General features: G+C 39.9%; 1 protein-coding gene across 5 annotated transcripts in view; it reads left to right on the forward strand.

The window, feature by feature from the left end:
- ROBO2 (roundabout guidance receptor 2) overlaps positions 1-14,818 on the forward strand; it is a 471,637-nt gene that overhangs the window by 303,740 nt on the left and 153,079 nt on the right. The window lies entirely within an intron of this gene.

Genomic DNA, 14,818 nt, shown 5'->3' on the forward strand with positions numbered 1-14,818 from the left:
AAGGACAATGTTTTTGAACAAATGTTCTTCCCTGGCATGAAGGTTGTATCACTCAAGTGTCTTTAGTCTTGACATGGCGTAAAAATGAAAACAACCACCCAGAATCCTATTCAAGTCTTCCATTTTCCTTATTTCACCCACAAGGTATTCAGGTGTCCTTTTGAGAAATAAATTAATTAGGCTAAAAGCCGTCATTCATTTGGAAACAACAACATGTAGAGGCGCTACGTAAGAATGCATTATACAGTGTTTTAACAGGAAAATACTTGATGCGTTTTGAAATGACCATCGTATCATACTACAAGAGAGTACAAAACACCACTTGTATCCGGCAGTTCTTTTGCTACAAGTCAAAAATGAATCTGAAATGGTTAGTTTAAATTCTTCAAGCATTTTTGGTTCACAGCCTCACATCACTTGCGTTAAAGCTCCGATCCTGTCCTGCTGGTGAGCATATCTCATCTCACTACGGCTTCTCTCTCCCCGCAGCAGCAGGGGGATGCAGTGAACAAAATGATTCAGGCAGCAAGAAAAGGACTCTTTCTCTCTGTTTCTCTTTTTTAAATTATTATATCAGCTCTGAATTAAAATAGCATCAATCTTGTTTGCTTACGTGTTCATAAAATTAACATTATAAAAGTGTTCCCGCTTTTGAGGTTTGGATATGCACAGCCATGATTTCACAAATCTTGCACTAATATCAGTTGTGCTTACATATTTTTGCTAAACATTGGACTTAATATACTAGTCATCCCTCCCATATATAGCAATTGCAAATTGAGACTAGTGCTTTTTTTTTTTTTTTTAAAGCCTTTGTTGCCGGTTGTTCAATTTATACAGTGCTTATGTAGGGAAAAACTAGTAAATATAATAGGTAATTACTTTTTTTCCCCCTCAGTGTACCATCTATCTTCTGTTTTATATTTATGGTATCTCATTTAACTTTACTTGGTCAATACAAGGAAATACAATGGAGAGGGTTTTCAACATTAATACTTATTATGCCAGTTATTTATTTTCAGAATAATTTATTTCCAGGCATCTTGCTGAGGTTTGAGAGAAATGGCTTAACTTATCTGCTAGTGCGTGCAATAAAGATAAAAAGAGAGACTGTTTACTGGGCTAAAAAGACACATTATTTGTTTTCTTTTGAAATAGCTGAGAACATGACATGTAAATTAGTGTGGAAAAAGCAATGTGCGTCTCCATCAGAAGGGCTTGATTGTTAAAGGAGTATCAAAAGCAAATTTAGAAATACGACCTGACTTACTGTATTAAATAACAATTTTCAGCCTACACACTGATGCCTCACTGAATAACTGTCCTGGATTTATATTTTTACATTTTGTTAAGATGTGCATTATAGAATTGTGATTTGGACCACTGTGCCAGAAACTATACAAAGTACATAGAGGAGACTGTAAAACTCTGTGCAGGCTGTTTGATTTAAATAATCAAAAAAATGAGCAAAAGAAGTCTGATCATCCATATACATCTGGGAACTGAGAGCTGTTAATTGTCCAGACTCATCCAGGAAAACTACCTGATAACTTGATTTCATTTTGTACCAGCCTGATACCACACGAATACTGTCCTATTAGATATAAGTGGATTTTTTTGCTGGTTTGGGAAGGCTGTAGTTGTTGATTCACTCAACAGCTGCTGAAAATGTTCAATCTGGTTAGTACTTCACTTATTTTATTTAGATTATTTTTGTTCTAGTCTGTTATTCCCTACTAATGGTATAGAGGTTGAAAGAGCACAGACCACTTCTCTCTGTTGTTCCCCTTACACTGACATGTCTAACCTGCTGCATCCATATTTAAGTCTAATTGTCTCTTTGGCATGCTAGCCAACTTTCACAACATTGGAAAAATCCATATGGGGTGCATTGTGTATTCAAAAAAAAAGAGTATTTATTTTATAGAAGTGGAAATGATTTTGAAAGCCATAGAAAAGAGCAGTGATTGGTATTAAACTAATACTAATTACTAATATTAATACCAAATTTCGGGAAGAAATTCTTTACTGTAAGGGTGGTGAGGCACTGGAACAGGTTGCCCGGGGAAGCTGTGGATGCCCCATCCCTGGAGGTGTTCAAGGCCAGGCTGGATGGGGCTTTGGGCAGCCTGGTCTAGTGGGAGGTGTCCCTGCCCAGGGCAGGGGGGTTGGAACTAGATGGTCTTTAAGATCCCTTCCAATCTGAACCATTCTGTGATTCTGTAATACTTAAAGGAATCTTAAATGGTATCAAATTAGACAGTTCCTTGAATGACTCAAGGCTTCAAAGTTGTTTTTTTCCCCATCTAAGAGTCTAGGCTGCATGCCCTGGCAAGATATTTCAATTTTTCTAGTAACCCTTCTTTGGCAGTTAAAATGAAAGTTAGTAGAGTATCTTCCACATTCATGTCATATGGAAAATAATGGACAATAGACAGTCTTAATGCTGAGGTTACTGAGAAGTTGTAACTTTTATCTCTTGCTTTTGACTGTTTTGTTAATACATTTTTACTTGCTACTGTGAAGAGATATATTGAAAACAAGCCTGGACATTTAACTTTCACATTGAATTTCTCTAAACCAGCACATCAATTTATTCCAATAGCAACTGTTAAAATAAATGTGATCAGGCTTATATATGTTACGTATAAATCTATTAATTACATACCTAACCGTATCTGCCGTTATAGTGCAGACAAATCCTACTCCTGATGCACATACTTTGTCAGAATTTTATTATTGGTACTCTCATCCTTGTGCTGGCAGCGAAACACAAGAAGATGGCATGCAGTTAGCAGGACTGTGCAAGGGAACTTTTACCTTAGAGCTGGGACAGTCCTTGGAAGGAAAAGCAAAAAAAGGAAGGGGTGAAAAAAAGCAAAAAGCAGGAGTGAAGCTACAACACTGCTGTATAGTCAGTACCTCGGCTTGAGGGCTTCTGCCTCTGAACCTGAGTTAGGGCAGATTCGTAGTTGCTCTGATGTCCTCTAGGTCTAGGTCCCAGATAACCTCTGCACGGGTATTTTATCATGTGCAAGCATATAGTGACAATAAATGATAAATTATAGTAAGGCTTTGCACTTGAAAGGCAAAATTCCTGGTTGTCCCTGCTGTTAAAAAAATGATTGGAGGAATATTACTCGTAAAATATATTGGTGGCAATTTTAACACTCTTTTGAAGCAGAAATTTGCCGAGGGCTTAGACTGTTATATCTTTTAATGTCAATGCAGGTATCACTGTTGCTCAGTTCTGTAAACTGTATCTACATGAACACTTCTCCCAATTGAAAAAAACAACAGGGAGTAAGCAATAACATAAAATTATTTTTAGAAAATGCATTTTTAATTACTGAACTGCTTAATTATTGAGTACTACTGAAAATATCCTGTGAACCTCATCACTATGCAAATGTATTCAGTTTTGGAAACAATTAAATGATAATAAAGCATTCTTTTTTCTTTTACAACATATTACTGTAATGAAGCTGTTACCTCTCAGTGTGCATTTTAATGAGTTTTAAGTAACATTTTAATGAGCTCAACATTACCATAAACCCAAGGATTAGATAAAATTGAATTTACTGGGAAAAGGGAAGGGTTCATTAAGAGTTAATTATATAGTTTAAGAAGAAGTATAATTCATTTTATGATGTCCCATCAACCAAGAATCCAGCAGTAGATCTATACTTATTAATAGGTGTAGAAATGCCATTATTATATTGACATAAAAACATGGGTTTGCACACTACTGCTTGGATTTCCAATGAAAGTTTCTGCATTGAAATCCCTGGGTCAACTTTGTTCTTATCCAGCTCATTATTACATCTGAGGAGAAAAAAATACCAAGCTTTGTATTACTGGTTTGTAATTCCACCTACAATTTTTATAAACATCATGGACGGTGAAAGCAAAGTTTAATGGATTTACCATTGCTAGTAGGATCTGAAGGCAGGTTATGAATAAATGTCTTGGATTTATTATTTTTAAAATTAAAAAATAATAAAAGGAAGGGTAGAGATTAACTCCAAACTGCCAGCACTACTGACGTGCCCACTCTAACAGTGATCTATTGAATGTCTGCAGCCTAGACTCCTGAAATTGCAGGTAAATTCCCCACACTCTGTGTACATGACAGCTCTGTGTTGATTGTACTGTACGTTCAGATGTGCATTCAGATGTTCACACCCTTCACAACATGGAGTTGAACTGCTCATGCTCATTAAGTTCCATTACACATTGGATTTACTGCTTTGCATCTGCCAATGTTGGCATTTCGGTTTGACCATTTGTAAAAGTATGGAGGGTTGTAACTCAGTGCCCTGAGATGCCCGGTTAAAAAAAGAACATGAAACAAATTTTAAAATCTTAAGCAAATTATTAGTTGCGCTGAATTAATGATAGTGCTCTTTTGTTCATACGATAGCCCTGTGAATTGCTATTATTTTTTTTTAAATATGCATTTTGTTGATGTCGCAGCCTTTTAGTGGGGTGAGAGAAGCCTCTGGGGGCTTTAAAGCTTTCATGAGTTTCAGTAAAATGGACTTGATCTCCAGTACTCTACTGTTGTAGAGGAAAGAGCATTTTAGCAAATGTCTGTTTGAGAGAGGAAAATTCATGAACAGCAATTAGACCTGCTGGAGTTTCATCATTCCTGTATGTGCCAGACACAAAGGTGTGCCCTGAGAGTGGCAATTCTGATTGCTGAGCTTCAAAATGCTAAGGAGAACCTGCAGACCTACCCTGGAAGGACGATTCCTTACAACAGAAGTCAGGGTGATGATGGCATTTGAAAAGGAAGTCTAATTAGTACCTTGGATTGAGTAGGTGCTCAAAAGGAAGTGCAAAGAAGAGCTATTAAGCAGGTAATAAATTCTAGATATGACAGGAAAAAAGCAAAGTGCCACTGAATGTGTAATTATGTGGCACATTATACTAAACTTCCATTTGTTCAGCAGCAGAAGTGTTTCCATCTCTTCTGAGTTGTTTCCAGCTGATCCATCTGTTGCTAAATAAGAAAGGAAGCCCCGATGAACCGAATTCAATTGTAAAAATCAAACATGTACCAACTGTTGGCTGAGCATTGTTTAGTGCCCCATGTTTTCTCCTCCAGAAGCTCACCTCTTTGTATGAATGTGGCAGCACAGGCAGGCATGTGGAAGTCTTCAGAGAGAAATGGAAAATGTTCCATACCTACATCTGGAATTGTTCAGAAAAGGAGGAGCAGAGCTACAGAGGTCCTCCTCAAGGGAGAGTTTAATTCAATTTGCCTTAATTGAAGCTGCAAAAGCAAACTAGAGAATGTTTCCAGTTCTCCTGGTCTCAGAGAAATCCCACAGCATGCACTGGTTATGTGAGCTATTGTGTTTTTTATGTTCCTTATTCTAAATATAGGAAAGTATAATGTATAGTTTAACAATACCTTTTCCTTGGTGGAAAATCTGGTTTAAGTAGTACTGTTCTCTCCTGGCCACTTATTTGCTCCACTTGTAATAGCTTGTCATTCTCTCAGTTGCTTATGGATCCACGCTGAGAACTGGATCAGTTGAGTGATCTGGGTTAAAAATCCTCCAAACAGGAGATTTTTTTTCTTTTTTTTCCTTCCTTTTCTTTTTTTTTTTTTTTGTTTAATTGGCATGGAAGAAAATGTTTGTACTACTTGGCCTAGAATCTATCCCAGGTGAATACGGTGGCAGGCTAAAAATTCCCTCCATCCAATCCTGTCTAGTCTAATCTAATCTGCCTATTTCAATATTATACTTTCTCTGTCATATGGCGCTTGAATACTTTGTCTTGTCAGTATAGCCTCTTGTTTTCTAATGCAACTGAAGAATGACAGTAACTATATAAATGTACACAAATTAAATCTTTTGTGGGAGTTACAGACACAGGTACTATGTGTCTAGTTAAACTCCATGCTAAGGAGGAGTGAAATGAATGACTTAAATGTGCTGGGAGGTTCTCATTTAAGATAATACCTATTTCAATATTTAGTTATTAAATGTGCCTATGCTGGAATAGATTCTTTGTTACACTAGTGGTTTATGTACAAAAAGCCAAAGGAAGAGGAAAGATTGTAAAAATGATTTTATGTTCTAATTGTGGTATTAACAGAGGTCTTTCAGACAAAAGGAATACAAGCCCTTCATTTGAAGGGCTGCTTCAGCTGTTGAGTAACACACCTCTTAAAGGCTGTTTTACAGGCACATCTCAGATTGTTTCTTCTCTATAGTCCGAGGTAAACAATGATTGGAGTTGGGCTGTTTGCCAGTTTTCTTATTTTAAAGCCTTCAGCAGAGGCGTAGTTCCCCTGATTTTCTCTTGTACTGAACTGCCGAAGGAATATTCAGCACCAAGGGTTGAGAAGGATGTGTGGCAGGTGGAGGACTTATTTTGTTCTTCTGGTTTTGTTGTACTGTTTGTTTTTCTACTATGCAAAATTTGTTGTACATGAAATAGCATTTTGGGAAAGTGGCATTCGTTAGAAAAAAAGGATTGTTTCACCTTTACCGCAATTGAAAATATTATGCTATTACATTTTCAGCAGCATGTCTGGGAATTGGTGTAACCACTCAGCTGAAGGTCATTTTGAGTGTCAGGCACAGCATAATGTGGCTGGAGGGTGGGGCTGGACACCCAGGTTTTGGTCTCCCTCTGGGTGCTGAAGCTCCCCTTTCAAAATTGTTGCTTCGGGCTATTACGGTTGGTCTTTGCTCTTGCTTCTTTAATTTTTTTTCTTTCCTCTTGCACAATGTAGTGAATAATAATGAGGGCAATGTGAACTCTTATACACTTTTTCTCTTTTGAAAATAACTGGGAAAGTTATATTTCATATTGTATAGAGGCAATTCCTTATACTATTTGAGTAGATCAAAACTGCAAAAGATTTCCTGCAAATTACGCTATTCTTTTCTTTGTTTTGCATAAAATCACAAATCTGTGGCTTCTGTTCCATATTTAGACAGTACGAAACTACTGTTTTATCTAGTTGTTTGTGGATCATTTCCTAGCTGTTAGCATGTTGACAGAACTCAAATGACTCTCTCTCAAATGACTCTGCATTTAATACAGGGTCTACATATCACATTGCTCCTTCATTTCTTTTAGACCTCTGGAAACTTAAATTCATTTCACAGAATGATATGATGATAAGTGACAAATAAATTACTTTGCATTGCTCGAGATAATCCAGAAAAAATGTCATCTAACATTTTTGGTCAGTTGTTAAATTTGAAAGGATCTTTTTATGAAGGAAGAGTTATGATGAAACTTCAAAAAAAACCAATACTTGAACACTGGAGGAAAAAAATATTACTACTGTCCTCTGGGAAGGTGGATTTGGAGTTTTAATGAATGATGTCTGGACCATGCATCCATGCTTCTTTAATTTATTGTAGAGTATTAAAATAATATTGAATTTAAAAAATATGCAATCATAAGTGGTAGAGGATTTTTGGGGGGTGGGGTTTTGCTGTAAATTCTTGGAGAAGGGGTGCCAAATATGGCTGGAGCGGTGAGCACATACTGGTGACTTGTAGCCTTCTGCTGTCCCACTCCCGGTATACACAGTTCTTCCTTCACACGGCTCTTATTTTCCACTAGCTTCAAATCATAGAATCATAGAATGCTTAGAGTTGGAAGGGACCTTAAAGACCATCTAGTTCCAACCCCCCTGCCGTGGCCAGGGACACCTTCCCTGGACCAGCTTTCCACAGCTTCTCTGATTGGGCATGTCCCAGGCATCCACATCTTCTCTGATTGGGCATGTCTCAGTGACAGCCGTGCAAATGCAAATGTTCTATGCATTTCCAGTTTCCAGTCTCGATTTGCTGGGGCAAATTCTAAAAAAAGTGAAAACAATTGAGCCCTTCAATTGTTAACGCTTAAAAAAGGCACACTGGGGTCAGGTCCATCAGGAAATGCCACTGCGGAGCCTGTGTGCAATGACGTGCCCATTTATGGGACAGAGGACATGAAGCCAGCCAGGCCTATACGGCAGGCCTTTTTAAAACGGGACCTGGCAAGCGCCCCAAAATGGCCTATTGACATGAGGACAGTTTGCAGGATGGGGAGTGAGCTATTCAAGAAGCAGCAGACGGCTCCCACTGGTTCTGCATACCAGCTGTGGATGCATCTCATGCTTCATATCAGATGAAGTGTGGCTGCACAGTCCCCTTGCAATGGAGTTATGAAAGCTTATGAAGGATTATGTGTATTGCTATGTCTGCTCAGATATCGGTTTCAATCCTGACTTCTAAAGGGAGCAACACAAAAGCACTGACAAAAAAAAAAATCCTGCTCACAAAAAAATGAATAGATGTGTTTTAGGTTATAATTAGCAGATAAAGCTTGATAGAGGCCAGGGTTAGGCACAGAGGTCGGGGGGCATGGAAGGAAGAGAATTCCTATGTTGGGCAGCAGCCTATTTTGTTTGATGCTTTGCCTAATGTGGCTAAAGTATAGCAGTAATGTGGCAGTGACCCCCTGCCAAGATGGAAAAGCATCCCAGCTGTTGTGTATGTGTTGTGCATGTGTACACAAGAAGTTTATTAGAGGCTATTCACACTTCAGTGGAGCTCGGAGATTGCAGTCTGTATTATATTGGTTAAATGAAGCATATAACATTCTATATTTCTCATACAAGAAATATTCATTCATTTGTATTTGTTTTCATGATTCTCATCTTTTCTTATTCCTTTGTTTTACTGAGGGCACACGTACATTTTAGGTGTTTTGGCTGGGCTTGAGCTGGAAGCCCAGGGGACTGACACAGCTAAAGTGGTTGCAGGAGAACCTGCTTCAGCCTGGAAACAGAAAAAATACCATTGCTCGATGGTGTGTCAAAATCTAGGTAGCATTCATTAGGTTGAGCACAGTGCTGCAGGTACCTAGCAGCGCTACTTTTGTACTCACAACAGTAAAAATGCATGCTATTATACTGTGATTTCTGAACTTACTAATTAAATCTGTACTTTCTAGGGAATCTCTGTGCTGTACTCAGTGTGTACAGTGCAGTTTCTCTGTGGTCTTACGAGCACATGAAAAGCTCCCACCTGAATTTCATTTGTATATCTCTGACAGTAACATTTGAGGTTTTTTTGGATGCTGTTGCTTTTGAAAATTGGTTATATATTTCTAACTCCTTTAAGTTTGAGGTATGGTTTTTTGGTTTGTGGTTTTTTGTTTTTTTTTTAAATTTTGCTACTTAGAACCTGAGAGTGGCTATACTGCAGGAGAGCAAATGTCTTTCCAGTCCACTCTATCCTTTTTCTGACAGTAGCCTACAAGGCATTCTGGAGGATTGCCTCTTTTACCAAGCACAATCCTTCCTACTGCATTGCTGGGAGAGAAGCATAGTTGATGTCATTTGAAGAGTCCTCTAGTGCTTTTGGTGAAACTAGTACCATACTCTTGCTGCCAAGTACACATGCTGGCATACAAGTGACAGTGAAAGTACACTACTTTATTGGTGATGTGGTGTTTTTCGAAGTTGTGCTTGTTCCACATCTGATATTCACATTATTTGGGAAAAAATAAATTACTTGCCCATGTTTTTCTGAATACTTAGTCCATTAAATATGAAGAGCATGTAAAAGCTAATGTCAGATCTGAGTTTAAAGGATCACTAAATGACCGATCTAGTAAACTGCTAAATGTCTGATCCTTGTTAAGTCTTAAGAATTACAATAGACCATGCACACTTTTCAAAGCTCTTTGTCTGCAATTGTGGTACCAGTTCTTCTAGAAAGTCTTTGAACTTTTAAGCAAGTAACAGGGTTTTTAGTTTCAATGAAATAAAACTCTTGGTAACATGTCTCTTGTTAGCATTCGCAATCTGTGCAGTGCATTCATCAAGAGTGATTATGCTTTAAGAATAAGAAAAAAGAAATCTGCTCTGTATCCTAGAGAAAATTTTTCAACATATTACATTCTATAGCTTTAGATTTCTGAAATTACTTAAATGTGGTCTTCAGGATATTTGCATTCATAAAGAATACTTGGTTATGCTTATTGCTTCCCTATGCCTTCCTTGAATGTCAAAACACAGTGATGCTTTTGAAGATTTATAGCAGATGGGTAATGAGATTGCTGACTGTTAACTGCAGCATTCAGAATTTGTTGGTGGAAGGAGGCGGGAGTTTGAAAAAGAGAGGTTACTGCGGCTTCATTGCAATGGAGACAGGTGATAGAACTTTGTTTTCAATCAGAAAGCTTAAAAATAAATATGTTATGTTCCAAATTAGAAAATAATCCACTCTTCATACTGTCTAGTAATCAAATAAAATCTTCCAGAAAAAACTATGGAGATGTCAGATTACATTTAAGCGATCACAATGAATCACAAGAAAGGCAAGGACATTATACAATTTTTCAGTAAGTGTATTCAGGCTCTATTGCATATGCTTAATTCAGCACAAATAGCAGCCTTTAAAAAATCAGAAGCAAATCAAAGCTAATGTCTGTGGTAACTGTGACTTGTATGCCTGCGTAATTGTGTAAAAGGGAAAATAGGTCAGCAGTGCCCTTAGTTGGTTTAACGGGTGAAGAAAGATTTCAAAGTCTGAGTCTTGCAGTGTGTGCATAGAATCATAGAATGGTTTGGGTTGGAAGGGACCTTCAAGACCATCTAGTTTCACCCCCCTGCCCTGGGCAGGGACACCTCCCACTAGACCAGGCTGCTCAAAGCCCCATCCAGCCTGGCCTTGAACACCTCCAGGGATGGGGTATCCACAGCTTCTCTGGGCAGCCAGTTCCAGTGTCTCACCACCCTCAAAGTAACAAATTTCTTCCTAATATCTAATGTAAATCTCCCCTCTTTCAGTTTAAAACTGTTACCCCTCGTCCTGTTGCTATACTCCCTGATAGAGTTCCTCTCCATTTTTCCTGTAGGCCCCCTTTAAGTACTGAAAGGCTGCTGTGAATAAGAACGGAAAAAGCCTGTATTCTTTCCTGACATCTGCACAATCGAGTAGTTGGGGTACACCTCATACTGAAATTTAGAGAGAAAAAAAATACAACTATCTTGCACTGACTCCATTTGGATTTTGTCTACTTGTCAGTGTTGGTTCATGTGCCTTATTTCTAACACTGTAGTTCTCTGTTCACCTGGTTTAGTAGATTCTGTGTTTAGAAGCAAGGGTCTCCACCTTCACATTTAGAAATTAATGCTCATCACAAAGTCCAAATTCTATAAATGTCTATATCTGTATGTGTGAGCCGTTAGAAGTTTGAGAGGATGTGTCAGAATAGAGTGTTTTTTCCACATTTTGGTCTTTGCTGAGGCCTGAGAATAAAGAGCAAGCTACCTTTAACTGTAAGTACTGAGTAGGTTATCAAGTTCAGAGGCACGTGAAATTCTGAGTGTGCAAAAGGGGTGAATCTGCTGAATCTGCGAGGAAGAAGATTCTCCTTCTTGTTTCCTGATGCAGGTATCTCCCTACTCCTCTTTTCCTCACTTTGATTTCTAGGGACCCTACTAATCAAGCATGGTTGAAGCTATGGACTCTTTGAAAATACCCTAACACCTCTGAAAATGAATCTCATGGTCCTGGGGCCTCATTTTAAAGTAAAGCCTGAACATTTTGAGTCATGGTAAATTAGCTAGCATTCATGTGTTCTAGGAAACGTCTGTATCAGGAAATAGGCAAAGGACAGGAAAATGAACAGGAGGAAAAGAATGCATAATTCCTTATCAACTTTTTTTGCAAAAAGATGGTAGCTTTTCCCAGGCGATGCACATAGAGAGGGAGCTCAGGAACTCCCTGGGAGTCTTGCTAGGACTGTTGCCTAGGGTGTTATTTTATTTTTTTATATATTTTTTTTTAATTTTCCATACAAAATGTGACAGAGGCAGTTGCTGAAACAAAGAGGTAGGGCAGCAGCATCCTCAAATGAAGTGTATTATTATTCTGCACGAGGAAGGTTGTCTGTGACCCCTTGTTTTTTTTCTGTCACCTTGTTTCAGCAGGTAGTGCTGGCTTGCTCAGGGACCATTTCAGTAGATCATACACATTAGCCAAGTTCTAAAATACCCCCCTGCACCATACGCTACCTAAAGTATAATAATCCTTTAATCTGTCTATCGCATGACATCTGGGCAGTATTCGACGTAATAATTCATGTTGATTGTGCATATCAGTGTGTATCAGAGGAGAGAAGTGCCAAAGCAGTGGTGGAGAGATGAGGATTTAGGAAATTGCCCGTGGGACAGTGCCTTGGGTCAGGGGAGACCTACCTGCATGTGGCAGGTGACCAACCTGCTACCGATGTGGCTGTGTAAAGTCTTTATATGAGAATAATATTATCCTGAGATAAGCACAAAACAGAATAGGAGGGGGAAAATAAACTACCGGGACTCAAGTTACAGAAGCACATTAATATTTACTCGATATCTCTTTATACCCTCTAGTCAGCACGACAGATGTAGCTGTGTTTTAAGGCATTATCATTCATTGAAAAAGGCAAAAAAGATAGTCTTCCCCTCCCTCCCATCCCTGGTAATCTCAGATGTTCGCCATGCGCGCCGGGGGGAGGAGGTGGTGAGCCGAGCGCTGGTGGGAGAAGAATGCAATTATCCCAAAGCCTCCTGACGGGCATCCACTTCTTCCTTCCAGCTTAGCTGCTCTGACCACAGGCTGGGGGCTCGTGGGACATGGACCAGATTGAAAAAGTGGAAGCAGACAGATGGTTATTTGTAATCATCATGTAAATGTAAATCCTATAAAAATGTTTTCTTTCTAAGGGCTTGAAAGCTGTTGTAGTGGAAAGCAGGATTAAGGCATGGATATCTAACCTAGAATAATTTTGACCCCGCCACCTTCCCTCCTACCCCATAAACGTCATGGCTTTATCTCCGCTTCCTTTAAAGAAATTGCCGGAGCCTCAGTTGAGGAAATTAATTTGGTTTCCGTGTAATTCCCTGAGTTTATGAGCGTCGGTTTGACCGAGGCCGCGATTTGGGCCTAAGCTGGCAGGTGCTGGGGAGCAGTTGCCTTGGTAGCGGGGACTTCTCCTTCCCTCTTTCTCCCCGGCTCTGGCAGGTGCGCGGCCGCGAGCGTTTGTCCCAGCGCTGCCCCCGCGAGTCGGGCCTGCCCGCCCTCACTGTGCTCGCGGGGACCTGTGAACGGCCCTACAGGACTTCGCCTGCCTTCAAGACCGACGAGACAGCTCGCAAGACATCTATCTTGTTTGAGTAGCATCAGCTTGTTCCGAGCTACAAGGAGACCGATCAAACTTTAATTAACTTTTGTCCGCAGCACCGTTGTGGGCTGTGTGTACGATTTAGCTGTCCTTTCCAGCTCTCCGGTCCCCTGGTGCCTTTCCAGACAGCTTCCAGGAAGCTTTTGCCCTTCCGAGGCTTTGCCTCTTGAAACGTGAGGATGTTTGCGCTGCTGTCAGGCTGGCAGAGGGGAGCGGCTCCAGCTCCCTCTGCATCGCCCTGCTCTCCAAGGAGACCAGCTGCACTGTGCTCCCGGCGTGGGCGGGCAGGACGGGATGCCGGCCATCTTTCTCTTTGGCATCCCGCGTCAAATGTAGGGTAACACCCCTGCAAGCAAAAAGGGAGCTGTGTAACCTATGTTAAAATCGGAGTAAAGGGAAATAAGAACATGGAATGAGTTGCGTTGCTGGCACCGTTTCACCACTCGTGTTGAATTTTTAAAATGCTGGTGTTTGTGCCCTGCCAAGAGGGCCCTGAGGAGGGCTGGCTTCTCAAGTGAACAAAAGCCTCTTGCCAGTGTGTGGAGATGGTGATCCGCTCAGGCACACTGCTAGTTATTTGGAAGTACCCAGCAATTGTGGATAATTGGCTGAGGAATATTCTGCAGCTCTCAACCATTTTTCTGTTTTCACAGATGATTGTGCCATTAGATATGGTGAATGCACTAAGCTGTGCTGCAACTTTTCCATTTACTGTGGTAATAAGTGTGAACTCAACTTCCAGTTGATGCTCCTTTATTCTGTGGCTTTCTGTGGTGCTGGAGTGGGCCAGCCAAGCTCGCCAGCTCGTGCTCAGGTCCCCTCCGCAGGAGCCCTTCTTCCCTGCTCCTTCTCTCAGGGTGACATTTGGATGTGCTGGGATGGCTGTGCTGATGAGATCAACGTCTGTGCTTTGTATCGTTGTTGTTATATTGCATTAAAAGCACCAAATCACAGGAATGGCAGCCCGTGCCCTCTGCTCTTTACCCTGGTTTTCTCTCTGCTTTTATTCTTACTCTTTTCTTTCCCTTACCTGGCTTTTTGTTTTCGCTCTCCCTAAACTTGACGTGTTCCCCCTCTTCCTCTCTCAGTTGTTTTCTCTCTTTAATTTATATTCCACACATTTTTCTCTTATCTTTGTTTTTCTGTCCCTGCTTTATTTTTTCCCTATTTCATTTTTCTACGACCATTTTTTGTTTTCCTCCAAAACATAGAATGCTTCAGAGGGACATGGTGAGATATATCTATTCAAGTGTTGCATATGTGTTGAGGTACAGAGCAAGATTAAGTAAGCCCCGTAGCATCAATTTTGTCTTCCATTCAAGCCAGATTTGCAGTAAGGCTTGGGTAAAGGAATGTGATAAAATCAAATCACCTCTTAGCCTCATATTCTGTGACTGATTGGAACCTTACACAGTTGCTGGGATGATTCAGAGAAAGTTAATGTAATTTGCTGTGTATCACCCCAAGAAACTGTATTTGTCAGCTTCATATAGCAGAGTGAAATGTTAAAGGAAAACACTTTCCTTAATATTGTTGCCAGGAGTTAGGAGTATAAAGTCATTATGTTGTGAGATCTGCTGATTTTCTGGGGATTTTCCACTAATGTATTTACACCAAAGTT

This window comes from Rissa tridactyla, chromosome 1 (genome assembly GCF_028500815.1).
Source record: "Rissa tridactyla isolate bRisTri1 chromosome 1, bRisTri1.patW.cur.20221130, whole genome shotgun sequence".
NCBI lineage: Eukaryota > Metazoa > Chordata > Aves > Charadriiformes > Laridae > Rissa > Rissa tridactyla.